The following is a 26872-nucleotide window of genomic DNA, read 5'->3' on the forward strand; positions in this document are numbered from 1 at the left end:
GCAAGCTCTGCAGCAGCCTGATAACGATCCTGATTAGTTGATTCAGGTGTGTTAGAGGAGGGAGACATGGAAAACAAGCTGGATAAGGGCTCTCGAGGAGCGGGATTGGGCACCCCTGCACTAGATCTTCAGTACTTCGCTATGAGCAGTGCTGCTTTATTATTTTCTGTTATAGCCCCTAAGAAAATGACACCCCCACCCCCCACACACACATTCTGCACCGTGACAAGAAATTGTATCTTTTGTCTTTAACATTATTAATAGTACAATAAGATTATTAGCAATAGTCAGCACTTTTTCGCTGAAATAACACAAGCGGCGTTTGAGTGGGTAAATTTTGCCAGTGACGCCTGAATTTATTTGGCCTCATGCTGCTTGCAGCCAACATTCTTAGACGGAGTAAACACAACTCTCCTGGGTCCCACCGTGTTAACAGCCAAGTGCTACTTACACTTCGTCATATTTCTTGATCTTTATCTCATAATCACACACCGCTTTTCTCTGTTAAATATTTTTTCATGTAGTTACCTAAGAGTTTGTTTACTGTGCTCTGGGGGTCCATGTTCAGTGCAATAAACCCCTTCACATAGTGCTAACACTCTGCACACATTCTGAAAATGAAAACATCCATGCCATATACTGCAGCAGATGTGCAATTACGCTTTTTAATCCAGCACAGCAAAAAATATATAAGTACTAGGGATGCCAATCAGACCATTTTTCAGAAAATCGGAATCAGGTGAAAAGGATTGGGTTTTTAATTGCAAAAAATATATATATATATGGCGGAAAACACTCAGGTGACTTAAAGTTCTGCTCTGAGACCCCCTATTTGGCCAGATTTCAAAATTGTCCTATATGCATGTGTGATACATTAATAGAAGGCTTAAAATCTCAATTTTCTGGGAAAATTTTTGAATAGGAGGGCATTTAAAATAATAATAATAATAATAATAATGATGATTTTAAAACCGCAAAACCCTAACTGGAGGTGAGAGCACGCGAGAGCATAATTAAAGACGCCATGATTTTAACAAGGTATTATCGCGTACTTACCTCTTTTCGATCAAAAAACTCCATGTAGCATGTATCACCGAGTGTCAAGACACAGCTGTGAATGGCCACAGCCGGATTTTGGGGGGATTGTATGGGTGAAACATGGTAATATAACAAGGGTCGCAATGCAGAAATCGCAGACATCAAGGAGTGGTCGAGATTTTCATTTTCATATATTTACCCTTTTAAACGTTGTTTTTTTTCTTCTTTGGATCGATTATTTATCATCTAATATATTGGGGGAAATGTGACAGTAACGGAAAATATACAAGCGATAGTTATGGGGTAGATATCCGTGACTTTTTTACAGACGCTAATTTTTTCATTGTGACATAATTTGTTTAAAAGTTTAAAATATGCGTGTGACTAATTTTTTAAAGTCTTTTTATTTAAAGCTAAATATCAGACATAAATTATTGATTCAAAGCTAAAAATGACAGACATTTCGAATAATAAATACGATTACTTACCTTTTTTTGATGGCTGGGTTGAAACAAAAGCGGTCGAGCGACATCTGTAAACGGGGGTTTCCAGGGTAAAATGGACAAATTAAAAATAGTTCCGGGACTTAATGCACCATAAATCCGCTATGGCAGACATATTGTTCTATCAAACACAACAGTTCTTGTGGCTTAAAGCAGCAGCAGTTTATTTTAAAGAGGGGTGCAAGAGCAGAAACTGCTTTTTCAGTCTTGTCGGTGTTTTCCGCCATATATATATATATATATATTTATTTATTTGTGTATTGCCATATATATTAATATATATTTATGTATTGCCATATATATTAATATGTCTATATGCTGCTATGGCGGATGATTTTCTCACATTTTGAGCATTCATTCAAAAGATCATCTGAGTTGTTCTGAAACTACAATACTTTTATCGCTTTAAATGATTTGATTGATTCATTCTTCATCCGTACCACTGATTCACATTAAGGTTGCGGGGGCCTATCCCAGCTGACTATGGGCAGGAGGAACATGTAAACACCACACAGAAAAGCCACAGTTTGTGATACGATCTAAGAACTGTGAGGCGGATGATCTTCAACTGTGCTTAATAGGATTCATATTGTGTGTGCTGTCGAGTGATTGAAATTTTTAATCGCAGTTAATTGCATTTTTCAATACTTAACTCGTAGTTTACTCACTCTTTTTTTGCGTTTTTTTTTCTGTCCCATTATTTGATCAAATTTTAATACTAGTGCCGTCAAGCGATTAAAAGATTAATTGCATGCAGTCCATAGTTAACTCGTGATTAAAAATAATTATTTATGTTTTAAGTTATAAATGCACCTACCATAATTTTTTAACTATAAGGTGCACCGGATTATAAACCACCACCCAACAAATTTGACAATGAGATTTGTTCATCGATAAGCCGCGCCGACATATGAGCCGCAGCTGTTCTAATTTTATAATGGGATATTTACAACAAAAGATATTAACCGGTAGCACTTTATTTGACCTCATCTTCATAAGAATGTCATAAGACTGTCATAATTATGATATGACACTGTCATGAGCATTAATGAATGCTTATGACAGATGTCATATTGTGTCATCCGGCAAATTGTGTCACTTTTGAATTGATATAAAAGATCGGAGCTGGACATAATATAAAGCTGTCAAATAAAGTGTTACCGGTTAACATTTTGGTGTAAATATTCCATAATACAGTGAGGACAGGTGCGGCTCATAGTTCGATGTGGCTTATCTATGAACAAATGCTGTTTTTGTGTCAACTTTGGAGGGTGACGACTTATAGTCAGGTGCGATTTATCGTCTGAAAATTACGTTACTTAAACCTGTTAATCTTGACATTTCTTTTGATTACTGAAAACAACAACAATCCGGTGTATCACTCAGTAGCAACTGGTGGGTGCAAGTAAAGACATCACATCCATTCCAAATGTGGAGGAGCGCATGAACGTGAACCAGGGCGATAATTTTGGGAAATACAAGACTAGACAAAAACATTAAGACATCAGATTTTTACCAAACAGCACAACATTGCTCGGGGAACCATACAGTATTTTTTTTTCTTCAGATGACCACCAGAGGTACGCTTTAAATTCCCAATTCTGAACTGCGGTGAACAGCATGAGTTGTAAAAAAATGTAACTGTGGTCCTAGGTCTTTTTAAAAGCACAGTCACTGTTGACATTTACTGACATGTATGATACCTTCAGGGGCTAAACTTTTGCACTTCAGGACAAAAGCTGAGATGGTGATGTGGATGCAAAATGTAGCACTTGCCTCAAGCTCAAGAAGAGCTTTAAGTGTCAAGTGTCAACACACAGACACACAGGTACTATAGGATCCACAACGAAAAAAAGGCTTTCAACCCGACGAAGACATCAGATACAGTACAGTGCCTTGCAAAAGTATTCAGCCCCCTTGAATCTTGCAACCTTTCGCCACATTTCAGGCTTCAAACATAAAGATATGAAATTTCATTTTTTTGTCAAGAATCAACAACATGTGGGACACAATCGTGAAGTGGAACAACATTTATTGGATAATTTAAACTTTTTTAACAAATAAAAAACTGAAAAGTGGGGCGTGCAATATTATTCGGCCCCTTTACTTTCAGTGCAGCAAACTCACTCCAGAAGATCAGTGAGGATCTCTGAATGATCCAATGTTGTCCTAAATGACCGATGATGATAAATAGAATCCACCTGTGTGTAATCAAGTCTCCGTATAAATGCACCTGCTCTGTGATAGTCTCAGGGTTCTGTTTAAAGTGCAGAGAGCATTATGAAAACCAAGGAACACACCAGGCAGGTCCGAGATACTGTTGTGGAGAAGTTTAAAGCCGGATTTGGATACAAAAAGATTTCCCAAGCTCTAAGCATCTCAGCACTGTGCAAGCCATCATATTGAAATGGATGGAGCATCAGACCACTGTAAATCTACCAAGACCCGGCCGTCCTTCCAAACTTTCTTCTCAAACAAGGAGAAAACTGATCAGAGATGCAGCCAAGAGGCCCATGATCAGTCTGGATGAACTGCAGAGATCTACAGCTGAGGTGGGAGAGTCTGTCCATAGGACAACAATCAGTCGTACACTGCACAAATCTGGCCTTTATGGAAGAGTGGCAAGAAGAAAGCCCAAAGATATCCATAAAAAGTCTCGTTTAAAGTTTGCCACAAGCCACCTGGGAGACACACCAAACATGTGGAAGAAGGTGCTCTGGTCAGATGAAACCAAAATTGAACTTTTTGGCCACAATGCAAAACGATATGTTTGGCGTAAAAGCAACACAGCTCATCACCCTGAACACACCATCCCCACTGTCAAACATGGTGGTGTCAGCATCATGGTTTGGGCCTGCTTTTCTTCAGCAGGGACAGGGAAGATGGTTAAAATTGACAGGAAGATGGATGCAGCCAAATACAGGAACATTCTGGAAGAAAACCTGTTGGTATCTGCACAAGACCTGAGACTGGGACGGAGATTTATCTTCCAACAGGACAATGATCCAAAACATAAAGCCAAATCTACAATGGAATGTTTGAAAAATAAACGTATCCAGGTGTTAGAATGGCCAAGTCAAAGTCCAGACCTGAATCCAATCGAGAATCTGTGGAAAGAGCTGAAGACTGCTGTTCACAAACACTCTCCATCCAACCTCACTGAGCTCGAGCTGTTTTGCAAGGAAGAATGGGCAGGAATGTCAGTCTCTCGATGTGCAAAACTGATAGAAACATACCCCAAGCGACTTGCAGCTGTAATTGGAGCAAAAAGTGGCGCTACAAAGTATTAACGCAAGGGGGCCGAATAATATTGCACGCCCCACTTTTCAGTTTTTTATTTGTTAAAAAAGTTTAAATTATCCAATAAATGTTGTTCCACTTCACGATTGTGTCCCACTTGTTGTTGATTCTTGACAAAAAATTAAAATTTTATATCTTTATGTTTGAAGCCTGAAATGTGGCGAAAGGTTGCAAGGTTCAAGGGGGCCGAATACTTTTGCAAGGCACTGTATGTACCAAACAATACAACATTGCTCGGGGAACCATACAGTATCTATTCAGATGACCACCAAAGGTACGCTTTAAATTCCCAATTCTGAACTGCGGTGAATAGCATGAGTTGTAAAAGAATGTAACTGTGGTCAGAGTAAAAGAATCTACGTAACTGAGGTCAGAGGTTTCTTAAAAGCACAGTCACTGGGGACAAATTTGTGACTCGTATGATCCCTCTAGGGACTATTTTTCAAAAAGGCAAATACATTTTGAGAGCTCAACTTTAAACACTTGAAAGTAAACTTTTGCCTTTCAGGAAAAAAGCTGAGATGGTGATGTGAATGCAAAATATAGCACTTGCCTCAAGCTCAAGAACAGCTTTAAGTGTCAATACACAGACACACAGGTACAGTGAAGAAAATAAGTATTTGAACTCACGGCTATTTTGCAAGTTCTCCCACTTAGAGGGGGTCCGAAATTTTTATCACCGGTGCATGTCCACTGTGAGAACAATAATCATAAAAGAAAAATCCAGAAATCACAATGTATGATTTTTTTAACGATTTATTTGTGTGATGCAGCTGCAAATAAGTATTTGAATGCCTGAGAAAACAAATGTTAATATTTGGTACAGTAGACTTTGTTTGCAATTACAGAGGTAAAATATTTCCTGCAGTTATTCACCAGGTTTGCACACACTGCAGGAGGGATCTTGGCCCACTCCTCCACACAGACCTTCTCTAGATCAGTCCGGTTTCTGGGCTGTCGCTGAGAAACATGGAGTTTGAGCTCCCTCCAAAGGTTTTCGATTGGGTTTAGGTCTGGAGACTGGCTAGGCCATGCTAGAACCTTGATATGCTTCTGACGGAGCCACTCCTAGGTTTTCCTGGCTGTGTGTTTTGGGTCATTGTCATATTGGAAGACCCAGCCACGACCAATTTTTAATGCTCTGACTGAGGAAAAGAGGTTGTTCCCCAAAATCCCACAATACAGGGCCCCAGTAATCCTCTCTTTAATATAGTGCACTCGTCCTGTCTCATGCGCAGAAAAACACCCCATAGCATGACGCCACTACCCCTATGCTTCAAAGTAGGCATGGTGTTCTTGGGATAGTACTCATCATTCTTCTTCCTCCAAACACTATGAGTGGAATTATGACCAAAAAGTTCTATTTTGTTCCCATCTGACCACAAAACCTGCTCCCATGACACCTCTGCATCATCTGAATTGTCATAGCCAAACTTAAGACGGGCCTTGACATGTGCTGGTTGAAGCAGGGGAACCTTCCGTGCCATGCATGATTTGAAACCATGACGTCTTAGTGTATTACCAACAGTAACCTTGGAAACTGTGGTCCCAGCTCTTTTCAGGTTCATTGACCAACTCCTGTCGTGTAGTTCTGGGCTGATTCCTCACCTTTCTTAGGATCATTGAGACCCTACGAAGTGGTACCTTACATGTGGCTCCACTCAGATTGAGATTGAACATAGTGTTTAGCTTCTTCCATTTTCTAATGATTGCTCCAACAGTGGACTTTTTTTCACCAAGCTGCTTGGTAATTGCTCTGTAGCCACTTCCAGCCTTGTAGCTCTTTGGTCTTGGTCATGTTCCATATGCAGCTATCAACCTCAAACAAGTTCATTTGATTAAGGATAATATGTGGAATGGAGGTAAACTTTTGATATGCTGACTAACAGGTTTTTGAGGGTCAGAATTGTAGCTTGTAGACACATGTTGAAATACTTGAAGCACACAAATAAATTGTTAAAAAATAATGCATTGTGATTTCTGGATTTTTCTTTTTAGATTATCTCTCTGACAGTGGACATGCACATAAAATGAAAATTTCAGACTCCTCCATGATTTCTAAGTGGAAGAACTTGGAAAAATAGCAGGGTTTTCAAATACTTATTTTCTTCCCTGTACAATGTTCCTGCAGTTATGTTGGTGATGACAATTTTTCTTATTCGTGTTTTCAGGAAGTTCGCCTGATTGACGAGAAGATTGTGGACGCTAATGTTTATCATATCGAGGCGTTCGGCCAGTGGGCTGGTGTTGCAGGTAAAAAAAAAAAAAAAAAAAAAAAAAAAAAAAGCAAAACAACCTACTTCATTTTTATATGCCCTCTTTGTGGTTTTGAGCGGTATTGGGAATGGCATTACGGCAATCTGATTGGATGCTCTGCAGGACTGACCCATTCAAATGATTAGAATCCTAAACATACAAACATTGGTGACTTAGTGTTAATGTGGAAATATTTAGTGATTTTTTTTTCTTCAGGCATGAGCAACATTTTACATGGTTTGGGTCTTTGTTTCCTGGCACTTGGGCACCAAACCCTCTTTATGGTAGACGTGCATTCTCAATAAAGTGTCACTTTTTGAATGACAGCATGATGCTAAATGCATATACTATATACTATATATATGTACCAGCATTTAGAAGCATTTTCAATAAGTTATTTCTGTTAGCATGTTCATCAGTTAATATGATATGTGTTTGCACCTATTTAGTAAAGGTGTGACTTATTTATTCAAATATGAAAACACATATTAGCCCATAGCAAATATTGTCCAGTATGCAAATCAGGTTCAAAGTGTTCATTAGTATACAGTATTCACTTTGTCTTAATGATATTACAAATCAACCAGCACAAATTCTTGATTCTAGCTCGAAGTTAGCTGGTGCTAAGCAATGTGGTTGGGATTGTCAAATATGGCTTCGATGGTACAGAAATTACAGTGTCAACTTGATGATATGCATTTGGTGTTAAGCATTTCTTAACATGTGGCTAACAGCTAAGTCTTTTTTTTTTTGTCAACGATGACCAAAATCTTGTAGTAGCATGTGTCTCACAGCTAAATGCTGTTGTTGTTAGATATGACCAAAGTATACGCCACCGTGCTCAGTCGTCACCATCACCTGATGAGGAAGAGTGACGGTATTTACGACCATGGAGTACGAGAACCACCCGGAACTCTACACATCACACTTCAGAACCAGCGTCAGTACACACCAATGCACACACACATACTGTACACAAGCAGACATAAACGACTAATCTTATTGCACAAGTGTCTATCTACTTCGTGTTATAATATAGGATGGTAAACCAATGCTAGAAACAAGTACATTTTTTCAACGTGATTGGTTAACTCTAAGTACAAGTTGTAAGAGGGTGTGTATACGCTTTTGTAACACCATTATATTCACGCATACAGTGCCATGTCCACTCACACACACTCCTGCTCCTATAACTCTTGCCTTGTCTCTATTATTGATATTAAGGCACCATGTCCATACGTCCACAACCGTGATCTCATTGAAATGGCAAAACCTTTTGAATGCCCGTTTCTTTAAGTGGCGCCTTACACCAACTGCCTGATGAACGGTATCTACTGGGACCTTCAGACCCCGAGACTCCTACGCCGCCTGGACGACCAACGGCTGCTCAGACCTTCCAAGAGCAACAGCGTCACCAGCGAGGGTTGCCGGAACTGCTTCACAAGTAACAAAAGCACATAACACGTGACATAAATTGGATTTGATTTGATTGCTTTCATTTGATGACACATAGGAAAAATTTGCTTTGCAGATTACAGTGCTGTTTAGGTGTAAGAAATGATAAAAAAATTTTTGAGGACAATCTGCTTATGTCTTTTGATACGCATTTTATGAAATATTAAGGCCCGACCAGTAAAGATATTTTTTAAAAATACTTCCGGTATCTTATTTAACAGTCGATAAATTTTAAGCATATGTAATGAGTATAACTTTTTGTTTAATGTTGAGAGCAGTAAAGTGATTAATTACAAGCAGAGCATTAATTTTAAGGTGTTTCATTTTCACTCTCAAATATACATTGAAATCGGCAATTTTTCCCCAATTTTTTTTAGGTTGTTTTAATGTCATTAAAGCTTTGTGATGTGGTGTAATATATCAATAGATCCCCAAAATTGGGCCAGTTTTGCCAATTTTAAAATGGCCGAAAATGGCTTACTAAATTACTAATTAACCGGTTAGGCCATAGTACATATCTTACATTCTCCTGCCATTTTGTCAAGCACGTTACTCATTTGGTGGCAGGCTGTTAGCCATCTGCGACATTTCACCAGACACATGCGGTTCCATCCAGTTCATGAACGAGTGCACCACCATCGACAAATTATTCTGCATGTATGACGCAGAGCAGCACATCGACCATGACAGGTAAACATACCACCACAGCATTTCAGCTGTGTAATATGAACTTTTTGACAGAAAATATTTCTTTTGAAAATTATACATAGATTTTTTTTTTGTTAACTATAATATTTTATATTGCCATTCCTCTTTATCTCAAAACCACTCATAACAAACATTTGTGGAGGTTTTTTTTTTTGGGGGGGGGGGGGGGGGGCTTGAATATATGAATAAAAATTCAATTAGTTTCAATGGGGAAAGATGATATTAGTGTTTGGAGTGATTAGTGTGGTCAACTAATGAAGTGAACATGTATCGCAAGGCACCACTCAACAAACGTTTTGAGTGTTTACAGCAATATAATCTTTTTTTCTTTTTTAACATTGTTAAAACCTTTTAAGACAAAACGCATTTGCTTGTTTTTTTTTTTCTGTTACTTATCTACCTACCCTGAATAAGAAAAGGAATGAAAACTGTTGTGTTTGTGTTTCCTAGCGTGGAAGGCCACGGCATCCTGATGTGCTCCATAGACGACCTTCCCGCTCAGTTGCCAATCGAGGCCACTGAGTACTTTGGTGACTGCCTCTTTCCATACATCTGGAAGATGGTAAGAAAAAATTTTTGTCTGGAGATGGGATGACAAACACTCTCAAAATGGACGCATTCCTGTAAAAAGTTTACCTGAATTTGTAAAATATTTAAAAATTGGCTGTATACGAAATGAAGACTGTGTATTGTCAGCGCTTACATATGAGTGAGCCATGCAGACGGGGAAGACTTTCCACTGGAAGATTTTTTCAGGCCAGGGGTCAGACATTTAACCAGGCCACCCCTCATTTTCCGACTTGGGAACTCAGATCTCCCGATACACATGAACGCAGCATGTCTCCCTAAGGTGTTTCGCGAAAGTATGCTCATCACAGCCAAAGTAACTTGCATAAATTATCATTTATTAAGGAGCCATGTGGAGATTGTCTATATGGAGTGAATAGAGTCAAAGGAATTGAATTGAATTGAATATGACCATATAAAATAGGCGCATTCTGTCGGTTAAGGTATGTAGATTTAAAACTCCAAAGTATTTTTTATTTTAATTTTTTTAAAGCGGTGAAATTTATACCAAGGCACTGCAGATCAAGTCCCAGTGAAATATGTCTGGTGACGCCCATGCATGGCAGTAGGACATACTAGATCTCATACTGAAAAGAAACCAGTTTTGTTTGTTTGTTGTTGTTATTATTTTGATAACTTACTTGCTGACGCATTTTTGCTTTCAAGAGCACCGTGGCTAGGGGTCTGAATAAACTTCTACTTTGTCTGCATTTGGCCGCATCATCTTTTAATGTCTTTCTCATTTTCTTCCTCTCTCTCTCTCAGCTCCACCTTTTTTTCCCCATGAAAACTGTTGCATGTCCATCAATTAACATCCTCTATCGTCTACTCCCTACTCTGTCGGCGACACACAACGCGGAACCGCAGCAGCAGGTGCCAGACAAGTCACCCATTGCCCACAATCAGTTGGGAGAGGCTCTAGCGCCCTGTGACCTGGTTAGCAGTGATGATGATGAATGAATAAACAGATATATTTCAATAATTATATAAGTCAAGAGTTTTTTGGAAAAGTAATCAAAAAGTTAAATGAATATTAAAATGACTGTTGGCTGCGTTACTGTTGCCAGGGCCAATACACTATGTTGAAGAAGCAGATATGCAGAACAGAACAGGTTTTGTCATTTTAGGTTTGAAAAGCTTTAAATATGTGTTCTCCCTCAGCTGCCTTCAGATGCCACTAGACCTGTTGATCAAGAAGACTTCAGTCCACAAGTCTGAGACGTAAGTCAACTAATACTGTTCTTTAAATGTGCTTGATAAAAAGAAGACAATTTTAAATTCAATTTTAAATTATACATTTTTAGTGAGGGGTGAGAGGCTGAAAAAGCTTCAGGTTCAGGACTAAGGTTTTATTTTTTGGTGGGGACATTTGTATTCATTTCTTTTTTAAACATTATTCACTCACTCTACTAGCAAGCAGCTTCTTTATATTAGGCCAGATTGGATTTTGTTTTGTGCTTTTTCTGAATCTGGGAAGATTTGACAAAAATTCTAGGTACCCAATCAATCGACTGATTAAGTTAAAGGATAAGCAATGAATAAAATACACCCTTACACATTTACAGCAATAAAAATAAAAATAAAATGAATTACAGACTAAAAACGACCATTTTCAATACTTTGTCATTTAGAGTTTAACGTTACAATGTCTAAATGTACAAAAATTACCTGTTGTTGTTTATTTGAATGCCATTTTGTATGTCTTGTACTAAAAAGTAATATGGTAAAACAAAATATTGGTAATAACTATAGCCTATAGTCAATAGGCTGAAAGGCCTGTTAATCGGTTTCGCCCTCATTTACATTTAAAAACATATCATTTATTTTTTATGTCTAAATCAATTTAATACAATGTGGCCCGGCAGCAAATGCGCCACGGAACGGTACTGGTCCCCAACCAGGTGCTTGGGTATCATTGCTATATAGCACACTAATTCTTGTTTTATTTAGTATTTTTGTAGTAATAATGAAATAATAATGTAAATGTGTTTAACTTTTGATTGTACTAGTCTACCTTTCTTCATATTTACTGCTACTATTAAATTAGTTTGATAAAAATAGTGACATTTTTAAAGAACATTGCTGGAAAATGTGTAGTTCACTTTCTTTCCTTAAATCCCAGACAATTTTTTTTTGTTCCGCCTTCATCAGAGTCGTCAAGTAATTAAAACAAGCTAAAAAAAAAATTGTCTTGGATAATAGGAAAAAAATCAACTAATCTGTAAGTGCAGACAAAATGAACTCAGTACAACTATAAATGGAAAATGTGTATTTTTACTTTTCTTAATTACTTAGTACTTGTTTGTAATCCTTGTAATCTTGTTCACTGATAACAGTCCATGCTTATAGTCGTTGTTGTTAAGTGATTCTTGTAGCAGTATCCGTGATTTCAAAACATTTTAAGGATTTCTTTTGTTGTGAAATTCAGGCGGTTATCACATCCAACGGAGCCTTGACGCCAAAGTTCGAGTACATCGAGAAGCATCGACAGCGACAGTAAGATCGAAATTGAAGTGCATTTATAGTCGATAAGCAGAAGCACAATGAATTTGACACAATAGCTCCCAAGTAGAGAGAAAATAATAAGTTAAGATTTCTAAATAAGTCCTACGTGAGTATGTTACAGGCCCAAAGTCAAAATATGAAAAAAGTGAAATTCATTGTATAGAAAATACTGTTCATATTGAAGACCTATACCTTTGAATTAACAGAATTTTCTTTGTGCCTTCACTTTTAAGATCATTTACGAGTCTGACAAAATCATCTGTAATGCGGTAATTGGAATTTGGAAATGGCACACAAATGCATCACAATCATGTTTTTTTTTTTTTTTTTTTTTTTTTAGTTTGTCCTAATTGAGGAAATGTCTCTTTTGTGTGTAATCTAAATACTTTCTCAGCACAAGATGATGATAATTATTTCTATCTTCTTGCTCATATTTAATCCAGTGCATTTCAAGACGTCTTAATTTAGCTAGTATTTTTTTTCTTCTCCAGACAAGCCAGCAAATGTTAATCTTTAATCTTAATTCTTTCAAATATGTGAGAGGGGGAAAACTGTCTAATTTCTCCTTACTTGAAATTTAATTAAGAAAAGGACACTGCAGTTGAGTGTGTGTTCGGACCTGCTGCTGCTTGTTGCATCCTATTAGTGCTGCGGGCAAATGAAGGGGCGCTGATGACTCCGCGGGGGCTTCTGGTGGTGGGATATTAACACCAAAGGTCAGCGGGGTGGACATCTCCCCTCTAACATGCTGCTCCTATTGTTATGAATAGTAATCATCCAAAAGGCACGAGCGCCCACTTTGTTTTGTCCAAGGAAGGGGGAGGGGGGGGTGTGGCTGGCTAACTTTCGCAGTCTAGACTATACAGTGTTTTATTATTATTGTTATTAATCAATTGCTATATCGTTATATTGCTTATATAAGTGGAGTAGGCGTTTCATTAGTAATTAACCAATTTTACACGGAATAAGTTAATTATTCATAGTAATGTATCAATTGTCAAGTCTAGTCAATTAAAGTTATTACTTTAAGACTGTAACTGATTTGAAATTAAATGCACAAATACATGATGGTATCAATTATGAACCATTTGAAACTAGGTTTTAATATCAAATATGATGAGGAAAAAGCAGCATGGAAAATGAATGAATGAATAATGTAGTTTCTCAATTGTGGTAGCAAATGAAGATGTATCAAAATGGTAAAATAATATGTAGTTCCTTGCTATATGGCATTTCCCTGATTTTATTTGTGGAGCATTGCCTAGTGGTGAGGGGAGGTAATGCTAATTCTCGCCTGTGAAAGGCAGCAATACGCCACACCGCTATCTATTCTGCTGGAGGAAAGAAGGAACAAAAGGATAAAAAGACAATGAAGAAGAGTACAAAACTGAATGTGACTGTAATGACTGATTGTTTATTGGTGAATGTGTTTGATGTACTGTACTCTGTTCTCATGTCAACCAACGACCAAGCACGGCCATGTTGACCGAAGCAGGGAACGGCAAATTCACTACCCCGAAATACGTTCTGATTTGAACTTTGAGATCGTTAAAACAAGAGGGAAATGTGATAAAATGTCAATTCCTGTCTTGAGAATGTATGCAGTGTGCAGGGCTGTCAACAGACTTGCAGTGACAAGAGACCATTATAGGGCCCCCCCAGCCCCACCCCTGCCACCGGCTTGTCACGACAACATACGCAGTACTTGTAACACTTTGCAAGCAATTACAGTGTAAATTTTATAATTATTTAATTTGAGATGGACAGTTTAATGTATCAAACATTAATGTGATGTGACACAATATAAACAAACAATTTCCATCTATTGTCCCACGTAGGCTACAATACAATACAACTAAGAGTGCTATTGCTGCTCGCTAAGCAACAAAACACTATAAGTAAACATCCTCTGCCTGCCCCCTCCACATCCCTGGGGTTATCAAGCCCTCAAACAGTGATGCGCCTAGATTTTTTGACAGCAAAGTCATTAATAACATCAGTGAAATACAGTTTTTGAGCAAGCTCACGCTCAATGGAGAGCCGAGTCTGTTCACCCTGCAGCGTTTAGCCTTTGGCGTGCACCTGCTCCCCACAGACTAATATAGGTCCATGATCTCCCCTCACCTTCTCTCTCCCCGGCTCAACACAAGCAGCATGTCTTGTCATACAGTGGTTCAATCGGCTACAAGCGGCAGATGACAGACTCGAATTGGTAAACGTTCAGTGTTCGCGGCTGTTTTTCACTTACCGACATCACCGTCCACAGCCAACTCTAGCCCTAATTCTCTGGCTTCTTGTCCCCCTTTTAAAAACGCATCATTTTTTCTCATTCACCTCTATGATCTTCAACTCTTTTTCGTTTTCTTTTCTGCGCACCCGATTGATGACGACTTGCCATACTTACATTTATAACAATGACAGATTTTAGTTTCCCGCTTCAGGGCAGATACACTCTAAAAAATGATTCATGAGGCTAGTTGGTATGACTTGAAAACATGAGCTTTTTCAACATAAAAATGACTTTTTTTTTTACTATTCATTGTTTTATTAAGTTGGTAACTTCTTTTATGGAGTTAATCAAAATTAAATATTAAGAAAGACGTATTAACTTAAAAGTATATTGTTTTTGAATAAGCTTTTCTGCTTTCACGTAACAAAGGGAAAGATTAAGTGAGTGAAATTTAATTTCTATTCCATTATTAAGTTGGTGCAACTTCCTAAATTCCCATCACATGTGCATATTACCACGGGAAAAGAATTGGCCATTTTCTGCCTTACAATATTTGCAGTTTCAAAGAAAATGAAAACAGATTTCATTACCATACATCAAGCAGCATACTCAAAAAATTACAAAAATGTTTACAACATTTAAATAAATTATCTTAAAACAGGAGTTACTATTCAATCACCCTATATTGTTTGTACATTTGCAAACATTTTGTTGTACACTTGTTTTGCACTGTGTGTTGTTGTGCCATATCTGTGTATCAAAGTACTGGAAGTACACTTTTCGTTTATACCTGCACCTGAAGTGAACTGTTGACAATGTTTAGGATGTTTATATTGGTTTTGCTCTGCACTTTTATTTTGTCCATTCTTTTGAGTTTTGAAATATATATTTTTTTCCAAATAAAACTGGAGTTGCCATGTCCAATTTTAGAAAAACAAGTTACTCTTAGGTGGCACGGTGGCTGAGTGGTTAGCATGTCTGCCTCACAGTTCTGAGATCAAGGGTTCAATCCCAGGCTTCGGCCTTCCCCCCGGGAACTCCGGTTTCCTCCCACATCCCAAAAACATGCATGGTAGGCTGATTGAGCACTCTAAATTGTCCGTAGGCGTGAGTGTGTGCCTGAATGGTTGTATGTCTCCTTGTGCCCTGCGATTGGCTGGCAACCAGTTCAGGGTGTCCCCTGCCTACTGCCCATAGTTAGCTGAGATAGGCTCCATCACCTCAGCGACCCTCGTGAGGAAAAAGCAGCATGGAAAATGAATGAGTTACTCTTACTCAATAAATTTAAGTACCATTTTGCATCAACTTTTGAGTTGAGAAATTAAAATGTAGGAGTTATAGCAACCTAAATGAAGTAGTTTTATTTCTTATTAATGCTAAAACTTGGACTTAAAAATTGAGTTGGTTCTACACAATAAAGCTTGTGGAGGACAATAAATAATGATGGTTCAACTCCACTAATTGAGTTAGTCCAGTTATAAAATTTATAAGGGAAGTACTTAATCATTGCTTAGTTGAATTTACTTAAAAAATTAAATGCAAATTGTTACAACAATTTTTTTAAGTAGAGCCAGTGGATTTTTTTTTTGAGTGTACGTAGTGTAGACTTGAGTGCGCCAGAGCAGGGTCAAACCATTCTCTGCAAAGACAGAGGGGGTGGAGGGGAGGCGTTGTACAAAAAAAGGAAAAAATATATGTTTGAAATATTTAATATGTTCAAGTTTTTAAGAATACATCGAGTAGAACAAAATATTTAATCAGACAATTATTTAAATAAAAAAAAGGAATATATGAATGTAAAGTAAAATAAAGTAAGGGTCATTCAGGGACCCTATGGTCCTGAGGCCTGGGACAACATACCCTATTGAGATCTAGTCCATATCCTCAATGAATCATGAGATCCCACTGTAGTTTAAACTCAAACACGAATGACTCAATATGTAATTTTGAATTAAAAGGGAGCCATCAGATTTATGCCTTATTTACATGTAATCCACATTTCTGTTCTTCGCTGCATTGCTTCCTTCTGAAGGGCTTCGTTTCATTTGACCTGCACCACGGAGAAGTCTCAGATCCTGAAGAAAGGCAGCATGAAGCGAGTTCTGGTGCTCGGTACCGGATATGTCTCCAGCCCTATCGTAGAGTACCTGACCCGGTGCGACAAGACGCAACTGACTGTGGGTGAGTGTTGAACCCGCATTTCCGCGATTTAAAGTATTTATTGAGGCACTAAAGTGTTTGTTTTTTTCTCAAATAAATTTTCATAACCTTTGATGCCATTTTATCAAATTTGCATGACAATGCAACATACAGTGAGAATGTCATTTTTCAAGCCATTTTAGTTTGTCCTTGTCTCGTAATTCTTATTAGTATGTAGCTGATATGATCCAATTTTAATATTCAATATTTAAATTTTAACTCTGTATGAACTGGCCATTGGTGGTCCCATGGTGCGGAGGAGCATATTTCAGTCAGGAATCAAGCTTTTGCTAGGATTGTCTGGTTCCAAAATACTAATATGTTTCTTATTTCCACATAAGTAAAGCATTCACTCACTTGACGCTGACACAGTAACACGATGCGTCAAGGCTGGAGGTCATCATTGCATTCCAGACGTCAGGAGATGACACACACACACACACACGCACGCACACACACACACACACACACACACACACATACACACACACACACACAAGAAAAAAAAGTTGATTGAGAACCAGGCAAAGAGGCCGGCTAGATGGTGAAGACTTGGCTGGCGGCTTGGTGTTGCGGAGGTGCGGGAACTGAACATGCGACAAAAGTATTGGCCTAAACCAGAGCAAATGCACATGTACAGTATAGATTTAAATACGGCATTATTGAATGCTTGGTGCGGCTCAATTTGCAACCAAGAAGTTGGCAACTGAAGATGAGCTTGCCTGACGCTCCCGATATTAGTGGACGTGGAGGAAGGTTGAAGAGGTTAGATCCTTGCATAAAAACGTTTGCAGAGAGAACTCGCCTCAAAAACTGATTGCAATCAAATGATAAACTACATAGATAACACACAACAACCAGGGCACGCACCCATTTTGCCCAATCATATGCCCAAATCAGGGAAAAATATTGGAAAATGAATTTAGTTGCAATATATACAGTGTGCAGATAGCTTTGTGTTACCAGATGCCAATAGCTATACGAGTTACGTTGCTATTAATTGCCCCTGATGATATTTAGTGCTGTGTGGGATCAACAAATATTTCTTATTTGGAGACATTCTCTTCCTTTTCTTCTTGCTTTGAATTGTCTTGTCTTCCAGCGGAGCTTAGTGCTGTTGGCATTTTGGATTTTGCTTAAAAATTTGCTACAGCAGAGGAATGAACAAGGAACCACAATGAAAACAGTAAAATTTTAACACACTAAAAAGTTGTGTCTATTTTCAATTGTTTTATTTTTTAGCATCTGTGAGCATAAAGACGGCAAAGTATCTGTCGACCAAATACCCGAACACGAACCCCGTCATGCTGGACATCAGCAGCCAGGAAGCACACCTCGTGTCCCTCATACAAGACCATGACCTTGTCATCAGGTGACTGCACCATAGAGAAAAATATATCAGCATATTAATCCATTACTACAATCATTAGTTGCAGCTATAATTTGAACATTTACAGCATGTAGCTACCTAATGTTCAATTACTTAACATTTACCCAGTACTGGTGAAAGAGCATTAATGGAACGTACGGATATAGAAACATAATACATGCTGGCTTACTATGAGTAACGTTACAATTCATTCTGCAAAGGGAGGCTGTGTTACATGAGCTACTCAATTGGGCAGAAAGAAGGGGGACAGAAATGACTAGGGTAGGAAAGGGCAAGGTCAGTGCACAAGGAGTGCGATTGGGAGGCAGTAAGAAAGCCACATTTAGACTAAACACCGGTGGGCGTTGGAGGGTAGACATCCTTATCTGTGTCATTATTTGAACCATCCCAAACAGTTTAATGTGCTTAGTGATGTCTTAGTAATGTGCTTAAAGTGCATACGACAGGAGAAAAAAAGTCTTAAATAGCATTACTATGTGAATTAGAATCATATTTTGAGACGATTCGACTATATACAACAATTTAGCAAAGTGCAGATAACGAGAAATTAGTCTTTTAATCTGCCGGTTAGCCACGCCTACCATTATAGGGCTCTAGCATCCCCAACAGGTGGATGACGTCAGCACAGTAACGATTTCATCTGATTTAGTATGCAGCCAATTGAGGGGGAATTATTCAGAACGAGGTTAACGCGACGAAGAGAGCCGCAAAATGTCATTGTTTCAGTCTCTATACTCCAATATTTTTACAGGATATTCCTTTTATCCAAGTGTTTTTCCCGAATAGCTAAAAAAATGGCATGGTAACTAACAGTCTTGTGCTAAATTGAATATGAAATAATAAAAATGCATTAATTCAGGACGACATGGCAAAGTTACTCTATAATGTAAAACTACAAACTAAAACGATATTTTATGCCACCTAAGTCAGGCTTATGTCATTTCCTTTTCCCGGCTTCAGAGAACGTAAATAAACCAAGAGGCGTGACAGCTAGCTGACATGCTAACCCGAACCGAGTGATGTTTCAAAGTCTTCGAAGCCGAAAATCACACATAACTAGCCCGGATCATTCACATGACGACTGGGTTGTCGATTGTCTTCGCCGATCGGCACCCTGCCAGGCGGCGAACAAGTTAGAGCTCGTCGTTCCCCTGCTGAAGGCAGAGGGCTCGTTTGCAGGGAAGCAGCTGGACGATGACCGCCGGACAAACCGTGTGTGGCGTGTAGCTGCCAAATGGTTAACATGAATATGGCAAAATAATGCTTTACTACACGGCGAAGTCGTAAACAGCGAGAGACTCATAGGAGGGCGGTTGCAGTTGGTATGCAGCTAACATGACTACATGCGTATGAGGAGAGCTTTTTACATGCCCATCCATGATCAAACGTAAGTAGCCCTTTATTTAAAGAAAGTTTGTAGTGTTTACTTTGTAATCACTGTATTCGCAGCTATTTTTAACACAAAGTTGCCATTTCTGATCAATTGGAAAATTTGACAGAACACCGGGCACATGAAGAGGGCAATAAGCCGAGTATAGTGCTATAGTGCTCTCCCGGCGGGGGGATGTGTGACAAGCCGACGGGCGTCGGCCGAGGGGACAAGGAGCATGTCAGCCACAAAATGCAAGCCACCTACATATTAAAATGATCCTAGTATTTGACATAACATGAAACACAATGTTTACTCACTTCCCCGTAAGTCCCATGGTCCCACAGTAGTAAGGCTTGTTTTGGCCAATATCCACCTTTTGAAACCCCAAAAAGGCTCACACGCCACTCCCTCGTATAGCAAGATTTTTCTGCAGCCGTTTGGCTGGCGGGATGCGAAAAATTAACAAATTAATCCGCATAATCAGCTGAATCCTTAGTCCTTCTCATGCAACAGTACGGCTGTATAGTAAAGAGGACTCCTTCTCCCGTACACGTCACAGCGCCCTCTTCCTCAATGCAAGACCAAAGCTGGAAATCTGTCATTTTCGTGGCGCGGGATTCAAATAATTGAATAAATATATCGATTGCTTTTTCACACATCCAATTGGTCCATTTCATTCAGGAGCATAAAATACAGCATGTATTATGAAATAAACATGCTTTTTCGTGTCACAGGCACTTTGATGATGTACAGAAAGGCTGTATAGCCAACAGAGGAAAGGACAGTCCACCACCTCAAGGGGACCTAACCTGTAGTCAGTTGTCATTTAGTTGCTTATATGCAGCTTCATTGCATGTCATTGCATAACATTTGGCGTCCTACGTTTAAATTACTTTGCATGTAGCTTTCAAACATAATGTAACAATTTTGCATATAGCCAACACGAATATAGCTACTAAAAAAATAGCCATTAGAATGTAGCTGCTTAACATTCAATTTCTTTGCATTAAGCCATTTGACATGTAGGTACTTCACATGTACCACCTAACATGTAAGTGACATATTACTAATGAAGTGGTGGTGCACAATACTGTAGTTCTAACCAATCTCGTTTCTCCTTGGCAGCCTACTTCCCCAGGGCTTTCACCCCCAGGTGGCCAAACACTGCATTGAACAGAAGGTCAACATGGTCACCGCCAGCTACCTTAGCCCAGCTATGAAGGACCTGCATGATAGGTGACACACATAGACACACTACAACATAAAACACTGCACAACATGGACACAAACGTACTAAACACATGGTAACACACAAACATTACATTCCACAGTCCACACACTACAATACACAAATGAATGCAATGCAACATAACACAATACAAAACAACACAAAATAACAAATAATAAAAGTAACACACTGTATCACCCATGCATTTCAAAACCACAGACACATGCACCCTACAGTGAACAACGCACAAAAATGATATAAAGTAGGCCTACACAATACATTGTTTAAATATTGCGATCGCGATGTGCGCATGCGCAATAGTCCTTTCACAGGATGTGTGATGATGATGATTATTATTTTTTAACACAAAAACATTTGGTTTGCTTCATAAAAGCAGAAAGTGTGCAGAGACATGGCTTCCTGTATCTTTTTTCAGGTATGAAAATCTTCCCCTTTCGGCAAAATTCGCCATTTTGAAGTCAAAAAGGGTACCCTATGTAAATTATGTAGATCCGAGGAGAAAAGTGACACAAATCTAAAAAAGCGCACCAGAGTGGCCAAAACATTGACTTATTTCAACGAAAAAAAGGAGGGTATACTGTTGTGTCCTGTGTCTTCAATGCCAAGCTTGGCTGAGCGTCGGCCGTGAATGAACACCTAAAGTGCTGTCACCCAGTTGTAATTTTGGAAGATGACAGGAGACAATTACAAGCTGGAAGATCGTTAGTCCAACTAAATAACTAACGACATGTTTTATTGAAGTTGCTAAGTAAATGCACGGTAAATAAAAATGAGGGCGGCCGGAAACTTTCACGGCTGCGTTTTATCGCCGCGCGCGTGCATTCATACATTTGTGCGTGCATGCTGATGGCTCATGAGACTCCAGTTCATTTAACAGATGTTTATTGGTCATCAACATACCGTAGAATTAAAGTTCTATTTTTTTTTTAAACCTGTCCTGTTCAGCTGTTTGACACAGAGAATGGAAGTCTAAGTGCCCGGATTCTGAACAGTTTTAATGTTTCACATTGAGAGTCTGACATACTCCCATTGTGATCATTCAAAATACCTTTTTATTATGACAAAGCAGCGAACAGGAAGGGATTATGGGGGGACAGAAGAAAAGAAATACAGGAGAAGAAGGAAAAGAAACACATACCTGTACACAAACAACAACAAGAAATACATTGAACATCTAAACTAGTTACTAATATGCTGGTGCTATCATCAACGAGATGTATTTCTGGTTTACACCATGTGGGGGCCTATTGGCCAGTGAAAGAGGAGAATGGGGGTGGGGGTGTCTATAAGCCTATAAGCTAAGTGATTGAAAGGGGTAGAGTGTACACAAATCAGTTCTGTGATCTAGAACCCAGTAATCGTGTGAATCTCTTATGAGTGTAAGCCCGTTGGCGACCAACCCTACGCCGCCGCATCGCCAGTCCCGGCACCGGGACCCCCAACCCGAGCATGCCCTACCACATCCAGCAGCACACAGGCCCCACCGGGCGCGCGACAGCCACGCAAACGGGCGGAGAAGCCGCACGGGCGCCAACCCGGGGCCACGGGGCCATGCGCAGCCCATCCCTCCTCCCGCAGTCCAGCAAAGGAGCCATCTCCACCCCCCGGGGACCCAGGGTGGTCCCCTGGGCCACCCGCGCACCCATCAACCGGCCTTCAGGGATGGCAGGAGGGGACGCATCACCAACCCCACGCCTACACCCACCCCCGCACGGCCACCCGGGCCACGAGCCACAGCCGCAGCCCCCCAACCGGCACGGCACGCCACGGGACCCACAGCGGTCCACCAAGCCCCAGGCAAGGCAGGGTCCCCCGCCGGTGCAGGCGACACCCCGCTGATACACCGGCGCCCAGCCAGCGACCCGCGACGGAGCGCAGGGCGGAGGCCCAGCCAGAGAAGAGAGGGGAAGGCGGAGGCAGGAGAACGCCCAGGAACTGCCACGGGGCGATGAAAGATCGGAGACCCGACCCCCCAACCTACTTCCGCGGCCGGCAGCCGAAGCAGAGGGGAGGCCACACCCCAGGAGTCACGCCATATAGAAAAAGTGTGGGACCCACCTACCACCCTATTACTGTGGCTGCCAGGTTCCCGACTGGCAGCCATCACCCAGCACCGTGATGGGGGTGTGAGGGGAGGGTAGTGCGATGTATGCATTAAAATAGGAAGCTTGGCTTGGGGCAGCTGGACCGCAGCATGGAGCTTCTGCCCAGCCGCCCGTCCCACCGCCCTTTGCCAGAGCTCTCCTGTGGAGTATGATGTGTGGTGCATTTAAAAAAGGTGCAGGGATGGCGGGGCCTGTGGTGAGGAGGCAGCCGTGAGGTACCCCCACCCCCAACAGGTCCCAACCATCCCACAACCTTGGTGTGTGGTGCATTAAAAACAGGGGGGAGCCGGGCCAGGACTGTAAAGCCCCGTCCCAACTCTCCCCGGAGAAATGTATGAGCATGTAAGTGCCAGGGTGAAAAATATTTACAGTGCCGAAGTGAGAAGTGCGTGAGTTAAGAGGCAGGCTCCGACGGGCGTGGCCCCGTCCACCAGAACCACCGGCCGCAGGGCGGAATAAGCGTAAGGGCCCCGATCAGTCCCCGCCCCAGACCACCCACGGCGCCTCCGCGACCGCCCACACCCCTCCCACCCACCGAGCACCCACCCCGCACTCCGAGCAGGCGCCACACCAAGCGCCGGCGACCAGGGGATGTCCACCCCACCAGCAAGGGACAGCAAGCCTCACATAAAGCCCCGCGGGCCCCAAGAGGCCCCGCCAACGACCCCGCCGGCTGGGAGGCAGCAGCGGCCGCCGCGGCCCAGGGAGGCGGACAGGGCCGGAAGCAGACCAAGGGGACGGAAGCGCGCCCCCCACAACCCACCCCCGGGCCAGGAGGGGCGCGCGGTATGACACCAGAGGGCACCTCCCCGGCACCCGGTACAGGGAGACGCGGCTCCGGCCGGGTGGAACTGGAAGGGAACCATGGCTGCCGCATACACCCCCCGGCCCCCACCCCAACTCCACCCCACCCCGGCTGGCCGGGGAAGGGCCGCGGCCCCGGACCGGCACCCGCGCGGCTCCCCCAACCGCCCACGACACCAGCGCGCGCCCGACGGGACCCCCGCACAGCCAGACGCAACCAGACAAGCCCCGGCCGAAAATCCCGGGGGCCAAGACCGGCGACGGGACGGCCCAGGGCAGGACGCCAACAAACTCCACCTGTAAAGCTGACAGAAGAAGAGGTTTATCAAACACCATTAGATGTATGCCCAGGACCGGTGGAGTGTATTATTTACGCATAGTTCCTTAATTGTTCCAAGTCTGATAAGTAATATATAGGGTGTTCCAAAAAAAGTTGCATATGTTCCCCAGCAGCTGGAAACCAAATTGTCTATGAGTATCCTTGTAAAATAAGCCCATTGACCGACTAAACTGTGAAGGAAGAAAATTTATTTATTACATGCTGTTGGGAATGTATAAAACAGTTCGGATTTAAACATGTCCCGTTTCCAGCTGCAGAAGGATGCATACAACTTCCCTGGACACCCCGCATACATCAATTTATGTATACATTTTTATTATTTTTGTGGCATTCCTTCGCAGGTGAGAGAGAATCCTTATTCTATGTTCATCATTCTTGCGACCGTTTCCCACTGTTGTTCGTATTTGTCCATTTTATTTGTCTGTTTGGCAGATATTTTCTCTAATGTTATATATTCAATGATTAGATTTAGCCATTGGTTAATGCTAATGTTTTGTTTGTTTTTCCAATTCAACAATATTGTTTTTTTGGCTATCGTTACACTTGCTAGTGGTGGACGGGTTTGATGGATAGAGATATTCACTGTATTCAGATCGCCAAGCAGACAAAGAGTTGAAGACAATGGAATCCTGCAGTTCAATAGGAAAGAGAGTTTCTTCGTTACCTGTGCCCAGAAATCTTGTATTGGTTTACATTGCCAAAGAGCATGAAAGTATGTATCTGAAGTATCTTCGTTGCAGTTTGTACGTTTATCGGATTGGGAGAACCCCATTTTGTGCATTTTAGATTGAGTAATATGCCATCTGTGCAGTATTTTGAACTGTATAAACTGAAGGTTCTTATTCTTTGTCATTATAAATGTATTTTTACAGATGTTGGACCAATAGTTATTATCTAATGTTACCGAAAGTTCATTATTCCATTTTTCGATTGGTAGGCAAGTAGAGTTGTTACATGAGAGGGCTTTATATACTTTTGAAAGTATTTTTTTTGTTATTGAGGATGTATATTTATTATTTTATTTACGAAAGGTGGTGGGTCTAATGTACCCGTTAGTGATGGAAATTTGCTTCTGATGGCTGCCCTGATTTTATTGTATGGCAGGAAATTGACCCCTTTGATCTGGAAATCTTGTATTATTTTTTCATATGACATGAATGTATTATCTTTAAACAAATGCTGTAACTGGTTTATTCCCATATCATCCCATGCGCTGAAATAAATAGGAATTAGAATTAAAGAAGAATTAAAGTTCAGACATACTAAAAAAGGAAACACATCTATATTAAACACTGTAAATGTTAGCATTGCTACATTGAGGTTAATGGGGAAAAAAGACAACCTACTATACTGCTATAAAACATTGGCAGTCTTCTCCAAAATGCAAACTTGGCGGTTAAAAGGTGACACTTCAATCATGAAAAATCGTTGGTTAACAGCATTTGCAAATGGAAAAAAAATTGAACACTGACACCACAAGCGATGACAAAAAGAGCTTTTTTTGTCGAGGTCAAAGCTTACGGTTAGCGGGTTAGCAAACGTACTTCCGCTAAAAAATTTCAAAATAAAATCATGTCATGTTCGTCATATACAGTGGGACAAATAAGTATTTAGTCAACCACTAATTGTGCAAGTTTCTCCCACTTGAAAATATTAGAGAGGCCTGTATTTGTCAACATGGGTAAACCTCAACCATGAGAGACAGAATGTGGAAAAAAAACAGAAAATCACATTGTTTGATTTTTAAAGAATTTATTTGCAATTTATGGTGGAAAATAAGGATATGGTCAATACAAAAAGTTCATCTCAATACTTTGTTATGTACCCTTTGTTGGCAATAACGGAGGCCAAACGTTTTCTGTAACTCTTCACAAGCTTTTCACACACTGTTGCTGGTATTTTGGCCCATTCCTCCATGCAGATCTCCTCTAAAGCAGTGATGTTTTGGGGCTCTCATTGGGCAACACGAACTTTCAACTCCCTCCACAGATTTTCTATGGGGTTGAGATCTGGAGACTAGCTAGGCCACTCCAGAACCTTGAAATGCTTCCTATGAAGCCACTCCTTTGTTGCCCTGGTTGTGTGTTTGGGATCATTGTCATGCTGAAAGACCCAGCCACGTCTCATCTTCAATGCCCTTTCTGATGGAAGGAGATTTTTTTCTCAAAATCTCTCGATACATAGCCCCATTCATTCTTTCCTTTACACACAGCAGTCGTCCTGGTCCCTTTGCAGAAAAACAGCCCCAAAGCATGACATTTCCACCCCCATGCTTCACAGTGGATATGGTGCAATTCAGTATTATTTTTCCTCCAAACACGAGAACCTGTGTTTCTACCAAAAAGTTCTATTTTGGTTTCATCTGACCATAACACATTTTCCCAGTCCTCTTCTGGATCATCCAAATGCTCTCTAGCGAACCGCAGATGGGCTGGACGTGTACTGGCTTCAGCAGGGGGGCACATCTGGCAGTGCAGGATTTGAGTCCCTGGCGGCACATTGTGTTACTGATAGTAGCCTTTGTTACTGTGGTCCCAGCTCTCTGTTGGTCATTCACTAGGTCCCCCCGTGTGGCTCTGGGATTTTTGCTCACCGTTCTTCTTATCATTTTGACGCCATGGGGTGAGATCTTGCATGGAGCCCCAGATCAAGGGAGATTATCAGTGGTCTATCAGTGATTTCTTTACACCAAGCGTTTTACCTATTGCTGATTCAGTCTTCCCAGCCTGGTGCAGGTCTACAATTTTGTCTCTGGTGTCCTTCGACAGCTCTTTGGTCTTGGCCATAGTGGAGTTTGGAGTGTGACTGACTGAGTTTGTGGACAGGTGTCTTTTATACTGATAATGAGTTA

The 26872-nt window shown here is 40.8% G+C and overlaps 1 pseudogene; it reads left to right on the forward strand.

Moving 5' to 3' along the window:
- The first annotated feature begins 6584 nt into the window (after positions 1 to 6584).
- Positions 6585 to 26872, forward strand: part of LOC130916356 (alpha-aminoadipic semialdehyde synthase, mitochondrial-like) — a 32437-nt pseudogene continuing 12149 nt past the window's right edge.

This window comes from Corythoichthys intestinalis, chromosome 5, assembly GCF_030265065.1.
Source record: "Corythoichthys intestinalis isolate RoL2023-P3 chromosome 5, ASM3026506v1, whole genome shotgun sequence".
Classification (NCBI taxonomy): Eukaryota; Metazoa; Chordata; class Actinopteri; order Syngnathiformes; family Syngnathidae; genus Corythoichthys; species Corythoichthys intestinalis.